This window comes from Macaca mulatta, chromosome 9 (assembly GCF_049350105.2).
Source record: "Macaca mulatta isolate MMU2019108-1 chromosome 9, T2T-MMU8v2.0, whole genome shotgun sequence".
NCBI lineage: Eukaryota > Metazoa > Chordata > Mammalia > Primates > Cercopithecidae > Macaca > Macaca mulatta.
Window position 1 is genome coordinate 17,975,089 of NC_133414.1, and position 20,399 is coordinate 17,995,487.

At 43.4% G+C, this 20,399-nt stretch overlaps 1 protein-coding gene across 50 annotated transcripts in view; it reads left to right on the plus strand.

Moving 5' to 3' along the window:
* The first annotated feature begins 346 nt into the window (after positions 1-346).
* Positions 347-20,399, plus strand: part of PTER (phosphotriesterase related) — a 110,793-nt gene continuing 90,740 nt past the window's right edge. For 24 of the 50 annotated variants that reach the window (XR_001446996.3, XR_013397943.1, XR_013397939.1 and 21 more), the window contains exons 1-2: positions 360-478; positions 816-941. The gene's annotated coding sequence lies outside the window, so the exon portion shown is untranslated. Of the gene's footprint in view, positions 479-815; positions 942-17,149; positions 17,198-20,399 lie in introns of all 50 variants that reach the window. The other 26 variants (XR_013397940.1, XR_013397947.1, XM_077945875.1 and 23 more) reach the window with 10 other exon arrangements.

A 20,399-nucleotide genomic window follows, 5' to 3' on the forward strand; every position in this document is an offset into this window, starting at 1 on the left:
TCCAGAACCCACTGTGACATCAAATTGCCAGCGCGCCACCTCCGATTTATTCTTGGGGAAAACTAAAAGAGCTACGGAATGCTCCCTTGTTCCAGGCTGTTCTATGGAGAACTAGGATCTGGGGAAAATGCAACAGTTTCTTTCCGTTTGGGGATCCAGCCCCGAATTTTTTTCATTCAGCCAAACGACAGTCAGTCAGACAGCGCCTGCAGGAGGGTGTGGCTAGGCAGAGACCAGCGGGAAACGGCCCAGGACCAGGGTGGGGCGTGGCGAGGGTTTGAAGGGTGTGTCCTACGAAGAGGCAGGGCGTGGCAAGGACCCACGGGGCGTGTCCTAGGACCCGGTGAGGGCGTGACCTCGGGCCAGGGGCGGGGAGAGAAACAAAGGCGAAGTGGGAGGGAAGAGGGGAGACTTAAAAGGCCCGGGACGTTGGCCTGGCGGAAGTTCCCAGGGGAGAAGGCAGCGCGTTGTACCCGAGGTAAGGCTCCCAGGAGTCAGAGCAGGAGCCGGAACTATAGGCCCAGTAGGAAGAGTGGGGCCCGACGGCGGAGGCCGCGCGGCCGGGGTTCGCTGCAGAGTTCCGCGCGAGGGTCCTGCCGGAAGGAAGGATTTTCAAGCCACTGGCGCGTGGGCCCTGCCGCCTCTCCCTAAGTGCTTGAGGGACGTTGCGAAGAGCGCCAGTTCCTTGCGGCTCTAGCTCCCTTTGACTCGACAGCAATGCCCGGGGCCGTCATCGGTTAGCTGTGCTGGGTGGGAGCGGCTATTCCCTGCTAAGCCTCCTTTAATAAGCTTTTTTTTTTTTTTTTGATTCGGAGTCTCGCTTTGCTGCCCAGGCTACAGTGCATTTGGTGCGATCACAGCTCACTGCAGTCTCGACCTTCTGAGCTCAAGGGAACTTCCTGCCTCAGCCTCCTGAGCCTCCGGAGTAGCTGCGACTACAGGCACGTGCCACCATGCCCGGTTAATTTTTGTATTTTTTGTAGACAGTGTCTCTCCATGTTGCCCAGGCTGGTTTTGAACTCCTGGGCTCAATCAGTCTGCCTGCCTCGGCCTCCCAAAGTGCTGGCATTACAGGTCTATATTTTTTGGCAGTTTGTAAAAGCTGATCACCTGCGGTCATATGTCTGAGTCCTGTGCACTCTTGCTTAATCCACTCTGCAGCCATGTGAAGGATTCTAGTGATAACGACAAACCTAAGGGTACAGAAAGATTAGGCCACTGCTGGGAAGTTTACAGATGGAAACAAAGTTTAAAGGTGGAGTCTTTCTGACTCCACAGCCTGTGTGCTCTTACTCTTAGACCACCTCATTCTTTATACATCACAAGTCAACAGGAACTAAAGGTATACCCTTACATAGGCAGTAAGAGGGGTTGCTGATTTAAAGAACTTTGGACCCAGAATGAGTGGAGCCCTATTCTAGTTCTGGTTCCAGCTCAGTGACTTTCGACAAGTTGGTTTTCTTTTGCTTTTTTTTTTTTTAGACGGAGTCTCATCCTTGCCCAGGCTGGAGTGCAGTGGCGCGATCTTGGCTCACTGCAACGCTCCTGGGATCAAGCGATTCTCCTGCCTCAGTCTCCTGAGTGGCTGGGACTACAGGCGTGCGCCACCACACACAGCTAATTTTTTTATTTTTGGTAGAAACGGGGTTTCACCATATTGGCCAGGCTGATCCTGAACTCCTGACCTCATGATTCACCCACCTTGGCCCCCCAAAGTGCTGGGATTACAGGACTAAGCCACCGCGCCCAGCCTCTTTTGCTTTTTAAGACTAGGTCTCACTCTTTCACCGAAGCTGGAGTGCAGTGGTGCTATCACAGCTCACTGCAACCTTCACTTCCCCGGTTCAAGTGATCCTCCCAGCTCAGTCTCCCGCAGGTGCACCCCACCGTGCCCAGCTAGTTTTTATTTTCTACTTTATTTTTTGTGTTTTTGGTAGAGATGGGGTTCTGCCATTTTGCCCATGTTGGTGTCAAACTCCTGGGCTCAAGTGATCTGGCTGCCTCAGCCTCCCATAGTGCTAGGATTACAGGTGTGAGCCACTGTGCCTGGCCTGCCTATGTTTTCTAGACACATTAAGGTAAGTGGTCTCGGTGGCTCACACCTGTAATCGCGGCACTTTGGGAGGGTGAGGCAGGTGGATCGCTTGAGGCCAGGAGTTTGAGACCAGCCTGGCCAACATGGTGAAACCCCTTTTCTACAAAAAGTTAGCCGGGCATGGTGGTGGGTGTGCCTGTAATCCCAGCTACTCGAGAGGCTGAGGCAGGAGAATTGCTCGAACCTGGGAGGCAGAGGTGGCTGTGAGCTGAGATCACACCACTGCACTCCAGCCTGGGTGACAGAGTACAACTCTGTCTCAAAAAACAAAGAAAAAAAAAAGTTAAGTGGTCTCTAAGTCTCTAGTGGATCTAATAATCTATGGATTTATGAAGATAAGATCCTGATTTTACCATTTAAGGATATTTTAGGCCAGTTTTTTTCCGTTTTAATTGGACAGCCCTCAAACCAGAATAGATTCAGAGGTCTTCCAATTTTGGGTCATATTTGCTGCTGAAATTACAAGGTAGTCAGGAAGAGTCTGTTTATTCAATCAAAAATCAGTAAATGTGTATTTTAGAGGTCAGCAGGGGAGGATCCAGCCAGAAGGTGGCTAGTGAGACCGGAGGAAAATCAGGACAGTGGCTCTTCTGGAAGGACTTACAGAAAGATCAGTTTCACTGGGCAAATTTCCCCTTCCCTGTGAAGGACAGAAAATACCTTGAATATGGCTAAAGTGAGAAGCATTTCTGGAAAAAAAAATGCAATTTAATATCCTTTGAAGTGTCAGTAAATTTTGAGCCAAATAGAAGCAGAGAGCAAGAGAACACAAAAATAGATCATTTAGAATCTGGAGAAGTACATGACCGTACTCAGTGCCAGGGCTTGGCCATAGCATCCCTGTGACTATTTTAAGTTGAGTAAGCAGCCCTGATGCAAGGGTTTTAGAGATTGCTCTCGGATTTAAGCTTAAAGACCAAATGATGAACTGTATACCATGAGAGGAGCTTGGTAAACGTCCACCTTTGCTTCCATGTGCTTTGAAGTGTTCATACAGGAGGAATGTTTATCCTCAAATACCTTCTTTTTAAAATATTTATCTGTTTATTTATTTTTGTAGAGATGGGGGTCTCGTTTTGTTGCCCAGGCTGGTCTTGAACACCTGGGCTCAAGTGATCTTCCCACCTCTGCCTTCCAAACTGTTGAGATTACAGGCGTGAGCCACGGCACCCAGCCAACTTCAAATCTATTAAATACCCTAGTAAGCCATATAGTAACAACACTGAGAATTTCTGATCAAGCTCTAGTCTGCTCAGTATCCCTAGGAACTTGACTGAGATAGTTGTTGAATATTTTTTCATACATCGAATGTGGCTTTGTTCTGTTTTCTTTTTTTTTTTTTTTTTTTTTTTTTTTTTTGAGACGGAGTCTCGCTCTGTTGCCCAGGCTGGAGTGCAGTGGCGCGATCTCGGCTCACTGCAAGCTCCGCCTCCCAGGTTCACGCCATTCTCCTGCCTCAGCCTCCCGAGTAGCTGGGACTACAGGCGCCCACAACCGCGCCCAGCTAATTTTTTGTATTTTTAGTAGAGACGGGGTTTCACCGTGGTCTCGATCTCCTGACCTTGTGATCCGCCCGCCTCGGCCTCCCAAAGTGCTGGGATTACAGGCGTGAGCCACCGCGCCCGGCTGTTCTGTTTTCTTTAGCTATTCTTTCTAGTGTATTTACAGTGGTCCAGGTTTTCCTAATAAGATTTCTTTTTTTTTTTTTTTTTTTTTGTGGCAGGGTCTCACTCTATTGCCCAGACTGGAGTGTAGTGGCGCTATCTTGGCTCACTGCAACCTCTGCCTCCCAGGTTTAAGTGATTCTCCTGCCTCAACCTCCCAAGTAGCTGGAACTACAGGCACGCACTACCATGCCCAGCTAATTTTTTTGTATTTTTGGTAGAGGCGGAGTTTCATCATGTTGATCAGGCTGGTCTTAAACTCCTGACCTCAGGTGATACACTTGCCTCAGCCTCTCGAAGTACTGGGATTACAGGCATGAGCCACTAAGCCCGGCCCTTAATAACACTTTTATAACAAAAGGCTTCTCATTCATAGACGTCATCTCTTAATAAAAAAAAAAAGAAAGAATAAGAAAAATAAAATATCTGGTTCCATTTGGCATAAACTGGCTCTGTGGTTCTACCTATTTTGTCAAAACAATAACCGCCTGAGTACAAATACCTCTCTGCCTGCTCAGCGTGAGAGCTGTGTCAGCCGTTTCCCTGTCTCCTTCCAGGCAGGTATGTCCATGTGACTTGTTTGGCTAATGAAACACAAGTGGAGTGACCTGTGTCACTTCCAGGTAAAAGTGTGTTAAGAGCCAGTGAAAGATGTGTCACAATCACTTTCCCTCCGCCACAGTGACCATCCAGATAGAGGCAGCAGTCTCAGCCCGGGTCATAGAAAGAGGACAATAAGCAGAGCCCCCTGCCTTCCTGTGTTAGACATATGAGCTAGAAATAAACTTTTGTTGTGTTCAGACCCTGAGATTTGGGGATTTGTGTGTTACTGTGGCCTAGCCTGGTCGAGCCTGCGTAATGAGTATTATCAGATAAGCTGCCTGTATGTGGGGATTTCTGGCTCTGGTTTACCAGATACCTTGGGAGCTGCGGGGAGGGCCCTCAAAGAGGCTTGTCCTATGAATCATGCTCCTTTTACTGTGTGGGAGATGGCAGGTGTGCTGTTCCCATCATGCTCCAGTCTGCTTTGTGATTTTAATCAAAAGTGGCAAAAATGACATTTAGATGTTTAATTACATTCTGTAAGGGCAGACCGAGTTAAAGTGTAAAATAGGTTAAGGTTCTATGCCTGGAAGGGATAAGAATCAAGGCTTTCATTTTTACTTTGAAAAACAATTTATATATTTTTAACAATTTTCAGTGCACTTCCAAGTTTTCCAATACAGAGGAATGTTCGTGGGTGAGTTGTGAAAAGATGATTCTTCCCAAATGCAGTTATCAGTGGATGCATTTCAGAAATTATTTTGTCACTGAAGGACATTTGAAATGAATCATCCATACTTACCATTGACTAATACATTTTTTTCAGGCAGCTTCAAAGAGTACTTTAAATGTGATTTCCTGGCTATCTGATTTCGAATCTAAGAGTATCAGACTTAGGTTTTGCTCTTAATGTCCTGGGGGCAGTGTGTTCACTCTTTTATTCTGAGTTAAACAGAAGGCAAGCAGGGAGCATTGTGCTTTGGGCAGAGCTGTGCTGCATTCTTAGGGGACGCTGGCTATAAATCCAGTCTCCCTAGAGGTTAACAATCAAAGTTCTCCCCCTCTCATACTCAGGCGAGTGATATGATGATGATAAATTGCTTGGACATGACTGCCTCAAGCACTAGTGTGATGAATTATGTTGTTCAGGACATGACCGAAGATCTCCTATTGTCAGTCCGCAATGCTAAGTATTGGCAATATTCATAAATAGCCTTTTGCCAGTGGTGGTCTCTGCTTTACATATTAAATTCTCTGTTTTCACAGATTGTGGTTCTTAGTCATCTCTGTCCTCCACTGAATTCACTTACATAATCAGCCTTTTTTCCCTGTTCCTACTCATTAAAAGGGTGGGATGTCCTCACTTGTATATGGTAAACATTGAGTTCTTTCTTCACAGAAACTGTTAAAAGAATAATTATTAGTTCTTTTCACTAAATTCAGAGTAATAGCAGCTTATCTTGCAGTGGTTTAATTGGGTAATTATTTGGTGTCTGAAAAGCACTTTGAAGAGAATGTTGGTAAATATTGTAAATTTCATGCTCTTTTGTGTAACTGAAAGCCCATTGCGACCACCAAATCCTTGTGTTACTGTGTACCCACAAAATTTCTTTCCTGATGTGGCTTACTATTTTCAAAATTATTTGTGTTGATTTTTAAAAATATTTTTAAAATTTTCATAAATTTTCAAAGTTATCTTATGTTTATGCCTTCACAGTTCAACATGTCTCATCTCCTACATTCCTTGTGTATCTGAAAGGTTAAAAATATCAGTCTTGCTCTCTAACAGTTTGGAGGACAGATAAAGCCAGACCATGTAATTGAGTAATTGAAATAAAGATTTATTTGGTCAGAGCCCATACCCTGAGCTGTCATCTGATTGTCATCAGAATTTGTTTAAAAGTGTTAGGTTGGCCAGGCACGGTGGCTCATGCCTGTAATCCTGGCACTTTGGGAGGCCAAGGCGGGAGGATTGCTTGAGCTCAGGAGTTCAAGACCAGCCTGGGCAACATAGTGAGACCCCATCTCTATTAAATAAGTAAATAAATAAAGCATTAGGTTGACTTGGCATGTGCCTGGCCAGCTCTTTTGACAGATTTTCTTCTCACTTTATGAATTCAGAGCCTGCAGGCCAGGCACAGTGTCTCACGCCTGTAATCCTAGCACTTTGGGAGACCAAGGCGGGCGGATCACCTGAGGTCAGGAGTTCGATACCAGCCTGGCCAACATGGTGAAACCCCATCTCTACTAAAAATACAAAAATTAGCCAGGTACATGCCTGTAATTCCAGCTACTCAGGAGTCTGAGGCAGGAGAATCGCTTGAACCCAAGAGGTGAAGGTTGTAGTGAGCCAAGATAGTGCCACTGCATACCAGTCTGGGTGACAGAGTGAGACTGTCTCAAAAAAAAAAAAAAAAAAAAAAAAAAATCAGAGCCCCCAGGTGTCATTAAGGGCCATTTCTGTAGCTTAGATTAGATGACCTTCAGTACTCACTATATTTGTTTTCCTAGGACTGCCATCACAAAATACCACAAACTGGGTGACTTAAACAACAGACATTTATTTTCTCACAGTTCTGGCAGCTGGAAGTCCCAGATCAAGGTGTCAGCAGGGTTGGCCTCTTCTGAGGCCTCTGTCTTTGGCTTGCAGATGGCAGTCTTCCCTCTGTGCATGTCTGTGTACTAATCTTTTATAGGGACACCAGTCCTATTGGATTGGAACCTACCCTAACAACCCCATTTTAATTACTTGTGTAAAGATTATCTGCAAATACAACCACATCCTAAGGTGCTGAGGGTTAGGGCTACAACATACAAATTTTGCGGGGAGACACATTTGAGCCCAAAATGCTTCCCTGCAATAGTAATGGTCTGTTTGGAAACTGCTGTTTTTGGAGTTATTTTCTTTGTTAAATTTCACCTTCCAAGTGACGACTACACATCTTTGGAGAATGTCCTCGGTTCAGGAACTTCTTTTTAACTAACATTACTTGGAGGAGAGCTTAATGCTTGTGACTTTAAACATTTATGAATTAGGTAAAAAAGGGAAGCAATATTATTAAATGAATTGGATAGAGTTCATCAAGCAGTTAAGAAAAAAATGTACATAATCAAGCGTACCTTGCAGTCTGAACCACAAACATCCAAATATTTGCTATAACAACTTGCAGATATTTTTACCAAAAAATTTCCTCTCCGAATCAGAAACTTACTATGATGAGTTCATGTACTTAGGTGTACCATCAAAAAGGGCAAGAGGATCTCTAGAATATGCTGTGGTCCTATCTGCTCTTTCTATAAAGAGGTATCTTGTGCTTATCTTGCTTAAATATGTTGTGTCTTATAATTGTCACGATATTATCAACTGAAAACAGAAAGGTCTCTGAGAAGAGATGTGAGCCTAAGAAAAGCCTTTTCTTTTTTTGTGAGACAGAGTCTCGCTCTGTTGCCAGGCTGGAGTGCAGTGGCGTAATCTAGGCTCACTGCAACCTCCGCCTCCCGAGTTCAAGCGATTCTCCTGCCTCAGCCTCCCGAGTAGCTGGGACTACAGGCATGTGCTACCACGCCCAGCTAACTTTTATATTTTTAGTAGAGACAGAGTTTCATCATGTTGGCCAGGATGGTCTCAGTCTCTTGACCTCGTGATCTATCCGCCTCAGCCTCCCAAAGTGCTTGGATTACAGGCATGAGCCACTGCACCCAGCCTCTTTCCTTTTTTTTGAGACAGTGTCTTGCTCTGTCACCCAGGCTTGAGTGTGGTGGTGATCATAGCTCACTTGAGCTTCTGGGCTAAAGTGATCCTCCTGAGTAGCTGGATTACAGGTGCTCAGCACCATGCCTGGTTAATTTTTTTTTTGGACAGAGGACCTACAGGGAACTTTATTCTTTTGCTTTTGTTTTCACTGGGGTGCTACCCTTTGGGAAGACCAGGTTGGCTCCTGGCACAGGGATACGCCTGGTTAATTTTAAAAAAATTGTTTGTAGAGATGGAGTCTCACTCTGTTGCCCAGGCTGGTCTCCAACTCCAAGGCTCAAGTGATCCTCCCGCCTTGGCCTCCCAAAATGCTGGGATTACAGGCATGAGCCTCCACACCCAGCTAGCAAAGCTCTTATATTCAAAGAAATATTGGGGAATGTGAAGGCACAGAAGGCCTCAGTTTGACATTATCTGTCCATATCTATAATGCATACTATCTTTTATTCTGATGAGCTTTTACAATGTTCCTTCAGAATAGAATAATAGGGGTTTTTTTTTATCCTTAAAAGAATCTTTTGTAGTAAATTGGTAGTCAGAAATATTAGAGGGTCATTACGTGGGTATATAAGAGTATATAGGTAAAACTTGGGGTTTTGAATGGGCTGTAAAACACTTTTCCCTTTAAAACTGTTTTAAGTGGAAATGTATTGTTGAAGCTATGTGATGGATGCGTAGGGGTTCACTCTACTACACTCTCTACATTTGTGAATTTTTGAGAATGTCCATGTTAAAAAGTTTAAATAAAAGTTATTTTTTAAAAAGGAGAATAAATGAATGAAATATATGGCCTCCTGTGATGCAAACTTCGATACCTACATAAGGGACAGATTAAATGAAGTATGCATGCCTATGTTAGACAATAGTAAGTTGCGTATGGTTTTAATTACCAATCCCTCTGTAGAAAAGTATTGTTGAGGCTGGGTGTGGTGGCTTATGCCTGTAATCCTGGCTACTCAGGAGGCTGAGGCAGGAGAATGGCTTGAACCTGGGAGGCGGAGGTTGCAGTGAGCTGAGAGCACACCACTGCACTCTAGCCTGGGTGACAGAGTGAGTGAGATTCCGTCTCAAAAAAAAAAAAAAAAATATTATTGAAACCCTTATCCAAGAGTAGCTGGAAGAGCATCTTTCCTAGTTTTGGCCTAGATTATTTGAGACATGTTTTTATTTCTCCTTCTCTGACATATGACATGTCTATTACTTCCATGAGTCAGTGCCTTTCTCCTAGTTAGCGTTTCCTAGGCTCTCAGGCTGCAGTATCTCCAAGTTCAGTCTTTGATTTCAGAGCCTATTAGCCATGTTGCAAATTCAGTGAACACAGAAACTTACAAAGAGGCCGCTTGCCTCCGATGCACCGATGCACCACGCGTGGCTAGTGCCTTCTGCCCAATACCTTCTCTAAAAACATTCCCTGCTGTTGGAGGAAGGATCCTACAGGCTGACACCAAGGAAGCCACGCTCTCTCCTGGGTGTTCTTCAGAGGACACTGCCTCCTGAGGGGATGGCATGGCCAAAGACCATCCAAGTCCTCTCAGCCTCCATATCTAGGATTAGAAGTTGTCCTGGGCCTGTGAGTCTCGCTCACATTTCTGCATAAGTGTCAGGCCTAATGTAAATGATTCCCTTTTGCTTCGGTGCTGCTTTGAGTTTGCCCCATTATCATTTAGTAAAGTGCATCTTCAAGAGTGTTCCTCTTTCTCTTGTGTGCCAAATATTTCGGAGCAGCTCAGTGCATAAGTGGTAAAGAATTTGCTATTTCAAATACTGACATTACTCAGACTTTGACTTGCAGCCATAGTTGATCTTGAATGTTTGGGGGTGGGGAGAAGGCTCTTACAAATAGATGCGCAATGCATGCCACCGCCCCTACCTCCTTTTTTTTTTTTTTTTTTTTTTTTTTGAGAGAGAGTTGGTTTGTCGCGAGGCTGGAGTGTAGCAGTGTGATCTCCGCTAACTTCAACCTCCGCCTCCCAGGTTCAAGCGATTCTTGTGCCTCAGCTTCCTGAATAGTTGAGATTAAAGGCGTGTGCCACAATGCCTGTCTAATTTTTTGTATTTTTACTAGAGACGTATTTTCACCATGTTGGTCAGGCTGGTGCAGGGCTCCTTGTTGATGTTCATTCCTCCCAAGTGTTATCTTTTCATTCTTTGCCTGTTACTGTAGTTGGATAGAGAGATCAAAATATTTCAAGCTAAAAGTTCAAGTTTAAAATATTCTCCATGAGGATTCTACGTAGTTCTATTTGTGTATTGAATTTAATTATTAGATTTGTTATATATATTAAAGAACACATACAGTTTCTTAGCAGTAGAAACATTTCATGGACCGTTGCTGCTAGTTATTGTTGCCATGGTGAGGTCAAAAGGCTTAATTTTAAAATTCTTTCTCTTTTATTTTGATAGACCATCAAGATTGTAAAAGATTTTTTTTTCTTTTTTTCTTTCTTTTTTTTTTTTTTGAGACAGGGTCTCCCTCTATTGCCTCAGCTGGAGTGCAGTGGTGCGATCTTGGCTCACTGTAACCTCTGCCTCCTGGGTTCAAGCAATTCTCATGCCTCAGCCTCCCGAGGAACTGGGATTACAGGCGTGCGCCACTATGCCCAGCTAATTTTTGTATTTTTAGTAGAGACAGGGTTTTGCCATGTTGGCCAGGAGTGCTGGGATTACAGGCATGAGACACCATACCTGACCTTTTTTTCTATTTTTTTTAAGTCAGAGTCCTGCTCTGTCGCCCAGACTGGAGTGCAGTGGTGCCATCATAGCTCACTGCAGCCTTGAACTACTGGGCTCAAGTGATCGTCCCACCTCAGCCTCTCAAATACCTGAGACTACAGGTGCGTGCCACCACACCTAATTTTTTTTTTTTTTTTTTAATTTTTTTAGAGATAAGTTCTCACTATGTTGCTCAGTTCAATGTCTTGAACTCTTGGCCTCAAGTGATCCTCCGGCCACAACCTCCCAAAGCGCTAAGATTACAGGTGTAAGCCCCTGCACTAAGCCTGTAAAATATTTTTTATGTGGAATTTTCGTAATGCATTATGTAGTGACACCAGTTTTTTTGTTAACCTGTTTTCACTTCTCTGTTTTTATTTTTGTGTTAGTAATACTTTGGTCAAAATAGGTTTACATTCATTATTACTATATTACATAACGATTTCACATTAGCATTAAGGACAATTTTTTATAAGTTGTTTCTATACAAAGAATGATGTATTAAATTTTAGAGTTTTTATCTGTAAATATTGGAAAGCTTTGTAAGTGGCTATACTATCTCTGACTATAAGGTCTTGGTCCATATTCTTTACACTATACATCGTATTTATATATATGCCTGCATATATTCATGCCTGCATATTGGGCAGAACCACCTGTGAACCAGACCCTAGTCTTCTCTTCCTCTGTCAACTGATCATAGGGAACTCCCCATGAGGCCCTTGGTGCAGGCTGGGGAGAGAAGGCAGGAGTGGAGACCATGGGCATTTGAGCTACTTCCTCATGTAGCTTACTTGTGTCTTCAGGACCTGTTCGAGCCCGATCACTTATATACCACTTCCATTTGATGATGGAATGCTGCTGTGCCCACCCTGTTTTCTGGCTAGGTGGGTCAGAAAGCACCCAGTTCATGATAAGCAGTTCAGGCCACATGGTGACTTGATGACCCATAGTTAAACGTTCTGTTTCTACCAAAGCCCAGTAACAGGCCAAGAGCTGTCTCCCAAAAGGACATTAGTTATCTGCAGAGGATGGCAGGGCCTTGCTCCAAAATCTTTGAAGCCTCTGCTGTGATTCACCTATGGGGGCCTGCCAAAGGCTCCAAACAGCATCCCTATCTGCCACTGACACCCCAAGCACTGTTGGATCTGCTGGGTCATATGGCCCAATTGGCGGGGCAGCTAGCACAGTAACCTGGACCTGTTGCAGAGACTTCTCCTGTTCTGGACCCCATTCAAAACTGGCAGCCTTTCAGGTCACTTGGTAAACGGGCTGAAGTTTAAAAAGGATGGAGTTCTTTAGTTCGTTTTGGGGTTTCTAGAGTTGAGTGCTTAATCTGATGACATCCAAAAATGCTAAGTACTCTACTTCTACTAGTATGGAGAATGCTGATAGTCCTTAGTGTGAACTGTTTAAAGAGTTATGCAAAAGAGATGCATTTGACACTCCTGATTCACCACTCGTGAGGGGCAAGGGGTTTAGTGACTCTGTACATAATACCTTTGACCATATGTGGAGAATAAAGGAATATAATAAAGTTGGTTGGTTACTACTAAGTTCACTGGACACAGTAAAGGAAGCAAAGGATAAATGAGTTCAGGGATTCGAACTTCCAGCTCCAGAAGCACATACTGAGCCTCAAGGCTTCTAAGATTGCCCTGTAGACAAAGGGCTCAAATTGTGGAAAATCAGACACAAGCTTTTATCATGTGAGTGGCTGACCTGCAATGAAAGGTGGAGCTCAGTCTCATTAGATGTCTGCTGTCAAAGTGAGGGCATTGACTGGAAAAGAATGGGACCCAGCAACTTGGAATGGGGACGTGTGGGAAGACCCAGATGAAATTGGGGACACTGAGCTTGTAAACTCTTATGAGCCTTTTTTTTTTTTTTTTTTTACCAGAGGAAACAGCTTCCCCATCCCCAGTGGTGGCAACATTCCCTCTTCCACCCATGCTGCCAACAGCCTTTCCCCTTTGTCTGAGGAGATTAACCATACACTACCTGAGGCAACAGTGATGATGGCCTCTCCTGAGGCAGTTGCCAGGCAAGACAATGTTGATTCTCCTCAGGACCCACTCCCAAAACCCATTTGCTTCTAGATATATAACTAGACTAAGGCCCCAGCAGGCCCCTAGTGATGAGGTTCAGAGTATGACCCACAAGGAGGTGCACTACACTCCAAAAGAATTGCTTTAGTTTTCTGATTCATATAGGCAGAAATCTGGAGAACAAGCATGGGAATGGATATTAAGGGTGTGAGACAAGGGTGGATGGAACATAAAGTTGAGTCAGGCTGAACTTACTGATTTGGGCCCACTAAGCAGGGATTCTGCATTTAATGTTGCAACTCAGGGAGTTAGAAAAGGTTCTAATAGTTTATTTGTTTGGTTAGCTGAAATGTGGAACAAAAGATGACCCACTGTGTGTGAGCTAGAAATGCCAGATTTCCCTTGGTTTAATGTAGAGGAAGGGATCCAAGGGCTTAGGGAGATTAAGATGCTAGAGTGGATTAGTCACTTTAGACCTACCCATTCCAGCTGGGAGGGCCCAGAAGATGTTCTTCACCAATACCTTGTGAAAAAGATTTGTGAGAGGAGCACCTGCATCCTTGAAGAGCTCTGTGATTGCTCTTCTTTGTGTGCCAGACCTTACAGTGGGAACCACAGTCAGTCAACTACAAAATTTAAATGCAGTGGGAATAATTGGATCCCAAGGTGGCAGAGGCCAAGTGGCGACACTCAACCATCAAAGACAAGGTGGGCATCGTTTCCATAATGGACAGCAGAAGCAAAGAGGCGGAGGTTGCAGTGAGCCAAGATTGCGCCACTGCACTGTAGCCTGGGTGACAGAGTGAGTGAGACTCCATCTAAAAAAAAAGAAAATTATTGTTGAAACCCTTATCCATGAGTAGCTGGAAGAGCATCTTTTAATAGAGTTTTAGCTCAGGTCTGACTGACAGTGGGTCCAGTGGGTCCCAGGACTCATCATGTGGTCATTTCCCTAGTGCCAGAATGCATAATTGGCATAAACATACTTAGCACCTGGCAGAATCCCCACAGTGGCTCCCTGACTGGTAGAGTGAGGGCTACTATGCTGGGAAAGACCAAATAGAAGCCATTAGAGCTGCCTCCACCTAGAAAAAGAGTAAATCAAAAACAGTATCACATCCCTGGAGGGACTGCAGAGATTAGTGCCACCATGAAGGACTTGAAAGACACAAGGGTAGTGATTCCCACCAGATCCCTGTTCAACTCTCCTATTTGGCCTGTGCAGAAGATAGACGGATCTTGGAGAATGACAGTGGGTTATTGTAAGCTTAACCAAGTGGTGACTCCCAAGAGCCCCTGGTAAACCACTGGTGTAAGTCCAAGAGTCCAAAAGCTGAAGAACTTGGAGTCTAATGTTTGAGGACAGAAAGCCTCCAGCATGGGAGAAAGATGAAGTCCAGAAGGCTCAGCAAGCCTGTTGTTTCATCTTCTCCTGCCTGCTTTACTCTAGCCGCACTGGCAGCTGCTTAGATGGTGCCCACTCAGATTGAAGCTGGGTCTGCCACTCCCTGTCCACTGACTCAAATGTTAATCTCCTTTGCCAATACCCTCACAGACATACTCAGGAACTATACATTGCATCCTTCAATCCAATCAAGTCGACACTCAGTATTAACCATCATAAGGTTTAAGAGTTAAAATTGGATAATAGGCCGGGCATGGTGGCTCACGCCTGTAGTCCTAGCATTTTGAGAGGCCAAGGCGGGTGGATCACTTGAGATCAGGAGTTCGAGACCAGCCTGGCCAACATTACAAAACCCTGTCTCTACTAAAAATACAAAAAAAAGTAGCCGGATGTAGTGGTGCGCTCCTGTAATCCCAGCTACTCGGGAGGCTGAGGGAGGAGAATCGCTTGAACACAGGAGCAGAGGTTGCAGTGAGCCAAGATTGTGCCACTGCACTCCAGCCTGCGCAACAGAGTGAGACTCCATCTCAAAAATAAATAAATAAAATTGGATAATAGCTTTCTCTGCCTAATTAGAAGTCAAAGCTATATATCTGATGTGTTGGGAGGGTTATTACCCCCAGAAAAGGAGTTAGTTCTTTAACAGATGAAATAAAATGAATTCGTTGCAAGACATTGTGGAGATGTTGCTAAGCCCTTTAATTTTTGGAAACTCAGTATAATTTTCATCAGTTCTTGTGAAACTTGATTTATGCTTGTATCATCTTCCAGAGTGTTTGCTATGCCTGTGTACTACCTTTACCACTAATTACTTACAGTTTTTCTTTAAACCAATCCACTTTTTTACTTTAGCTCCATCCTAAGCAATAATATCTATGAAATCACAGGCTTGCAATGTTTATTGCTTTCTTTTTTCTAAAACACATTAAAATAAATAAAAACTTGTTTAAAAAAGTTTCAAATGCCCATATATCACCTAAAATCAGTTTGAACCACCAGTGGGATATATATAATTTATATAAATACACACACACACACACACACACACACACACACACACACACACACACCACCCAGGCTGGAGTGCAGTGGTGTGATCTCGGCTCATTGCAACCTCCACCTCTCAGGCTCAAGCAGTTCTCTTGCCTCAGCCTCCCGAGTAGCTAGGACTACAGGTGTGCACAACCACGCTCAGCTAATTTTTGTATTTTTAGTAGAGGTGGGGTTTTACTATGTTGATCAGGCTGGTCCTGAACTCCTGACATCAAGTAATCCATCTGCCTAAGCCTCCCAAAGTGCTGAGATTTACAGGCGTGAACTACTGCGCCCAGCTATGACTTTTTGTTTTCTCTCGTCTTCCTCCTCCTCCTCCTTCTTCCTCTTCTTCTTCCTTCTTCTCCTGCTGCTGCTGCTGGTTCTCCTTCTTCTCCTTCCTCTTCCTCTTCTTCTTCTATTTCTGCTTCTTCCTCATTTATTATTATTGTTATTATTATTTTGAGACAGTGTCTTGCTCTGTCACCCAGGCTGGAGTGCGGTGGCATGATCTTGGCTCACTGCAACCTTTGCCACCCAGGTTCAAGTGATTCTTCTGCCTCAGCCTCCCAAGTAGGTGGGATTACAGGCATGCCCTCACACCTAGCTCATTTTTGTACTTTTTTAGAGATGGAGTTTCACCATATTGCCCAGGCTGATCTCAAACTCCTGACCTCAAGTGATCTGCCTGCCTCAGCCTCCCAAATTACTGGGATTACAGGCGTGAGCCACTGTGTCCAGCGATTTCTTCTTATTTTTTATAATAGAGGTGAGGTCTCACTATGTTGCCCAGGTGGGGTCTCACTATGTGGCCCAGGCAGATCTTTAATTCCTGAGCTCAGGTGATTCTTCTGCCTCAGCCTCCCAAAGTGCTGGGATTATAGACGTGAGCCACTGCACCTGGCCAGGTTATTGATTTTTTTTTTAAACACTTATTTCACCATCCACTAAAGAATAAAATTATTCCTGGTTAAGTGGGCACAAAAGTTTCAGAGTAGTTTCTGTAGTTGTGTTGTGATTATTGGAAACTAAAAACTGTGTGTATATATATAGATACACACACATATATACATATATATTTTATATATATATACACACACACACATATATACGTATATGCCTAGATAGTGGATTTTATAAACTTTTGTTTGGGCTATAGCCAACCGTTTTCAGTTGCTTAGGCAGTCAGCATCATGTATCTGAGGGCTACTATAAAGACACCATTATTTTTACACTTGTGCCTCTATTCTTACTCACAAGCAGTATGAAGAATGGTAATAAATAATTAACAGTCTGGAACTTCTGGGTTGTGAGGTATTTTTATTTCATGCATCTGTTTGTAATAATCTGTTGTTTATACTAAGTTTATAGTAAAGTAAATACTAGAATATGGTTCATTTAAGTATGGTTTGCCTAATGGGACATCAGAAAAAGAATTCATATCGAGAAAGATATCAATAGGTTTCACATTCCTTGTAACAAAATGGCCTGTCTGATTTTCTACTATACATATATCCCCACCTCGTTTAATGTTTAAACAGATGTGAACAAATGGAGAAGCTTCTGGGGAGGTCATTTACAGCCCGTGTAACATCTCTTCACATACACTCATACAACTTGTATCTGGAAGGAAGCTCAGAAATCACTTTGTTCAACTCCTTTGTTTTATTAATGAGAAAACTGAGGTCCTCAGACTAAGTGGCCCAAATACATGCCCCTGGAATATCAGCTTTGTCACATTTTTGCAGTTGGTGAAGTTTTAGCTTTTCTTCCTCTTGGGAAAATAGTGATATGTTCAGAAAGCATTATGTCATCCCATCTGTGTCCATTTTTTTGTAGGGGAGTCAATTTTTTGGGGGACAATGAAATAACATCCACTTTTATTTTAAATTACAGAAATTCCATGGTCACCCAACTCCACTTCTAAGCCATTTTTGAAATACAGTAAGTGAACATTAATTTTTGGTGGCACAGAAGATACTTTATAACTACTGTTATTTGTATAAATACAAAATTAACCTGCCGAGCACGGTGGCTCATGCCTGTAATCCCAATACTTTGGTAGGCTGAGGTGGGTGGATTGCTTGAGGCCAGGAGTTCGAGACCAGCCTGGGCAACATGGCAAAACTCCATCTCTACTAAAAATACAAAAAATTAGCCAGGCGTGGTGATGCATGCCTGTAATCCCAGATACTTAGGAGGTTGAGGCATGAGAATTGCTTGAACCTGGGAGGCAGAGGTTGCAGTGAGCCAAGATCAGGCCATTGCACTTTAGCCTGGGTAACAGAGTGAGACTGCCTCAAAAAAAAAAAAAAAAATTAACCTATTGAATTAGAGAATTAGCCTATTGAATCAGGAATTATTTATGTTTCTAATATACTTAAACAAGAGAGAAAAACATATTTTTCTAAGCAATGTCAAGATATACATAATAAATATAATTTCCATTTTTATGGCAAGTAAGTATACATACACTTAAGCATTCCAAGTTCTTGATTTTTAATCTATAATTATGTCTAATAACAATAAATAATAGAGCAATAAATACCAATATATAATAAACTGATAAATAATAAGTACTATATAGTAATGAAATAATAAAAACTGGTAATCAAATGTAATAAAAGAACATTTTCATATTAATGCATAATGAAAACTGCATGGAATAAGTTACCTAAAGAATAAGCTGGCCAGGTGCAGTGGTTCATGCCTGTGATCCCAGTACTTTGAGAAGCCGAGGCAGGTGAATCACTTATGCCTAGGAGTTGAAGACCAGCCCGGGAGACATGGTGAAACCCTGTCTCTACAAAACATACACAAATTATCTGGGCATGGTGATACACACCTGTAGCCCCAGCTATTAGGGAGGCTGCAGTAGAAGGATCGCTTGAGCCTGGGAGTCGGGGGTTGCAGTGAGCTATAATCATGCCACTGCACTCCAGTCTGGGTGACAGAGAGAGACCCTGTCTCACAACAAAACAAAATACAAAGAACAAGTAGAGCTGTTCTCCTGAAGCATCAGACCAAGGGCCAGAAAAAAAAGAAACTTCTGTGCAGAAAAGCACTGCCCAGGCCCTAATAGTTTCTTTGGTTTGCTTTCTATAGTTGCAACCGTGGCATAAAACGATTATCATGTGTCAATGACAAACAAATTAACAGGTACAGTGACACATGCCTGTAATCCTAACTCTTTGGGAGACCGAGTCAGGAGGATTGTTTGAGCCCAGGAGTTTGAAACCAGCCTGGGCAACATATCAATACCTCATCTCTACTAAAAATAAAAAAATGAGTGAAGTGAGATGGCATATTTCTGTGGTCCCAGCTACTCAGGAGGCTGAGTGAGGTGGATCACTTGTACCTGGGAGGCTGAAGCTGCAGTGAGCCATGATCATGCCACTGCACTCTAGCCTGGGCAACAGAGTGAGACCCTCTCAAAAAATGAAAAGAGCAAGCCAAGAAGTAAAGGTTTAACTTCATCTGATACCTAAAGAAGAACTCAAGAATAGCATAGCAAGTGCCACAGAGACTTTACCTATGAAGTTAAAAATAATTTCAAAGGAAGGACAGCTAATTTTGTTTTTGTAATAGGTTTATACTGGATTGCTCCACAGCTTGCTGGTAAAAGTCACTTTGAGCACTTAGAGAACACATCTTTATCCTTAGTGTGTTCCAATTTAAAAAGTGTTATTACTTTTTTTTTTTTGGAAACCGAGCCTCCAAGTAGTTCTGAGGTCTCCCAGGCCAACAGAAACTGAGACAGGGAAAATGAGCAACCATTATCCCCAGAATGCTGTGATTTGCCATAACCAAGAAGGCAAGTGAGTTTTCACAGTACAAAAGATATTGCCAGTTGTTAATTCTTCTGTTAATGCTACCAGAGAGTATATATTCTAAATCTGTTCACCTGTGTTTTCAGACTCAAAGCAGCTCTACAACATGTACATTCTTTCCAGTCAAGTCCATTTATCCATCCATCCATAAACATTTACAGAATCCTGCTATGGGCCATCCATTGTGCTAAATGCTGTCTGTAACACTGTTCTCACTTAAACATTGAGCAGAGATGATTCTTTAAGAGTTATGATAATCCTTTTGTAGTTCTCCCGTGGTGTCCCCAGAGAATGCCAGGAGATTAGAGGCCCCTCAAAAGAACACAATATCCTGCCAGTCTCTGCAGTGTGCCTCATTTGTCATTGACACGGGATAGTCATTTTACACCATTGTTGCAACTATGAAAAGCAAACCAAGGAGACTCTTGGAAGCTAGGCAATGCTTTCGGCATAGGAGTTTCCTTTTTTCCAGCTCTTGGTCTCAGGCTTCAGAAGAACAGCTCTGCTCGTTCTTCTGTCAGCAATAAAGAACAAGGTCCCACCTTCCATTCTCTCCACTGAAAGCAGTAGAGGTACCCACAGAGGAGAAGAATTCCATGCATTACCTGTTCTTGCTCCCTTCTTGGATAGGGCTGTGGCTGTGTCCATTGCTAGTGTCTGGTGGCTGATATGGTTTGGCTGCGTCCCCATCCAAATCTCATCTTGAATTGTAGCCCCCATAATTCCCCCTGTTGTGGGAGGGACATGGTGGGAGATAATTGAATAATGGGGGCAGTTTCCTGTATGCTGTTCTCGTAGTAGTGAATAAGTCTCACGAGATCTGATGATTTTATAAGGGATTTCCTCTTTCACTTGGCTCTCTCATTCTGTCTTGCCTGCCACCATGATTGTGAGACCTTTCTAGCCACGTGCAATTAAGTCCATTAAACCTCTTTCTTTAAATAAATTACCCAGTCTCGGTTATGTCTTTATCAGCAGCGTGAAAACAGCCTTCCTTCTTCCCAGAGTCCGTGAGTTAGTGAATACAAAGACTAGACCAGTTACATGCGCTTCATTTCTGCCTCATAGTCATTATCTTTGATACATTTAACCCTTTAGTTGATTATTAAGCATTTCTTCTTTAGGAAAGCCTTGTTTAGTTACTCTCACTGCTATGTAATGCCAGTTACTTCAAAGTACTTTGTTTTTGTTTTGTTGAGACAGAGTCTCACTCTGTCACCCAGGCTGGAGTGCAGTGGTGCGATCTTGGCTCACTGCAATCTCCGCCCCCAGGTTCAAGCGATTCTCCAGCCTCAGCCTCCCCAGTAACTGGGACT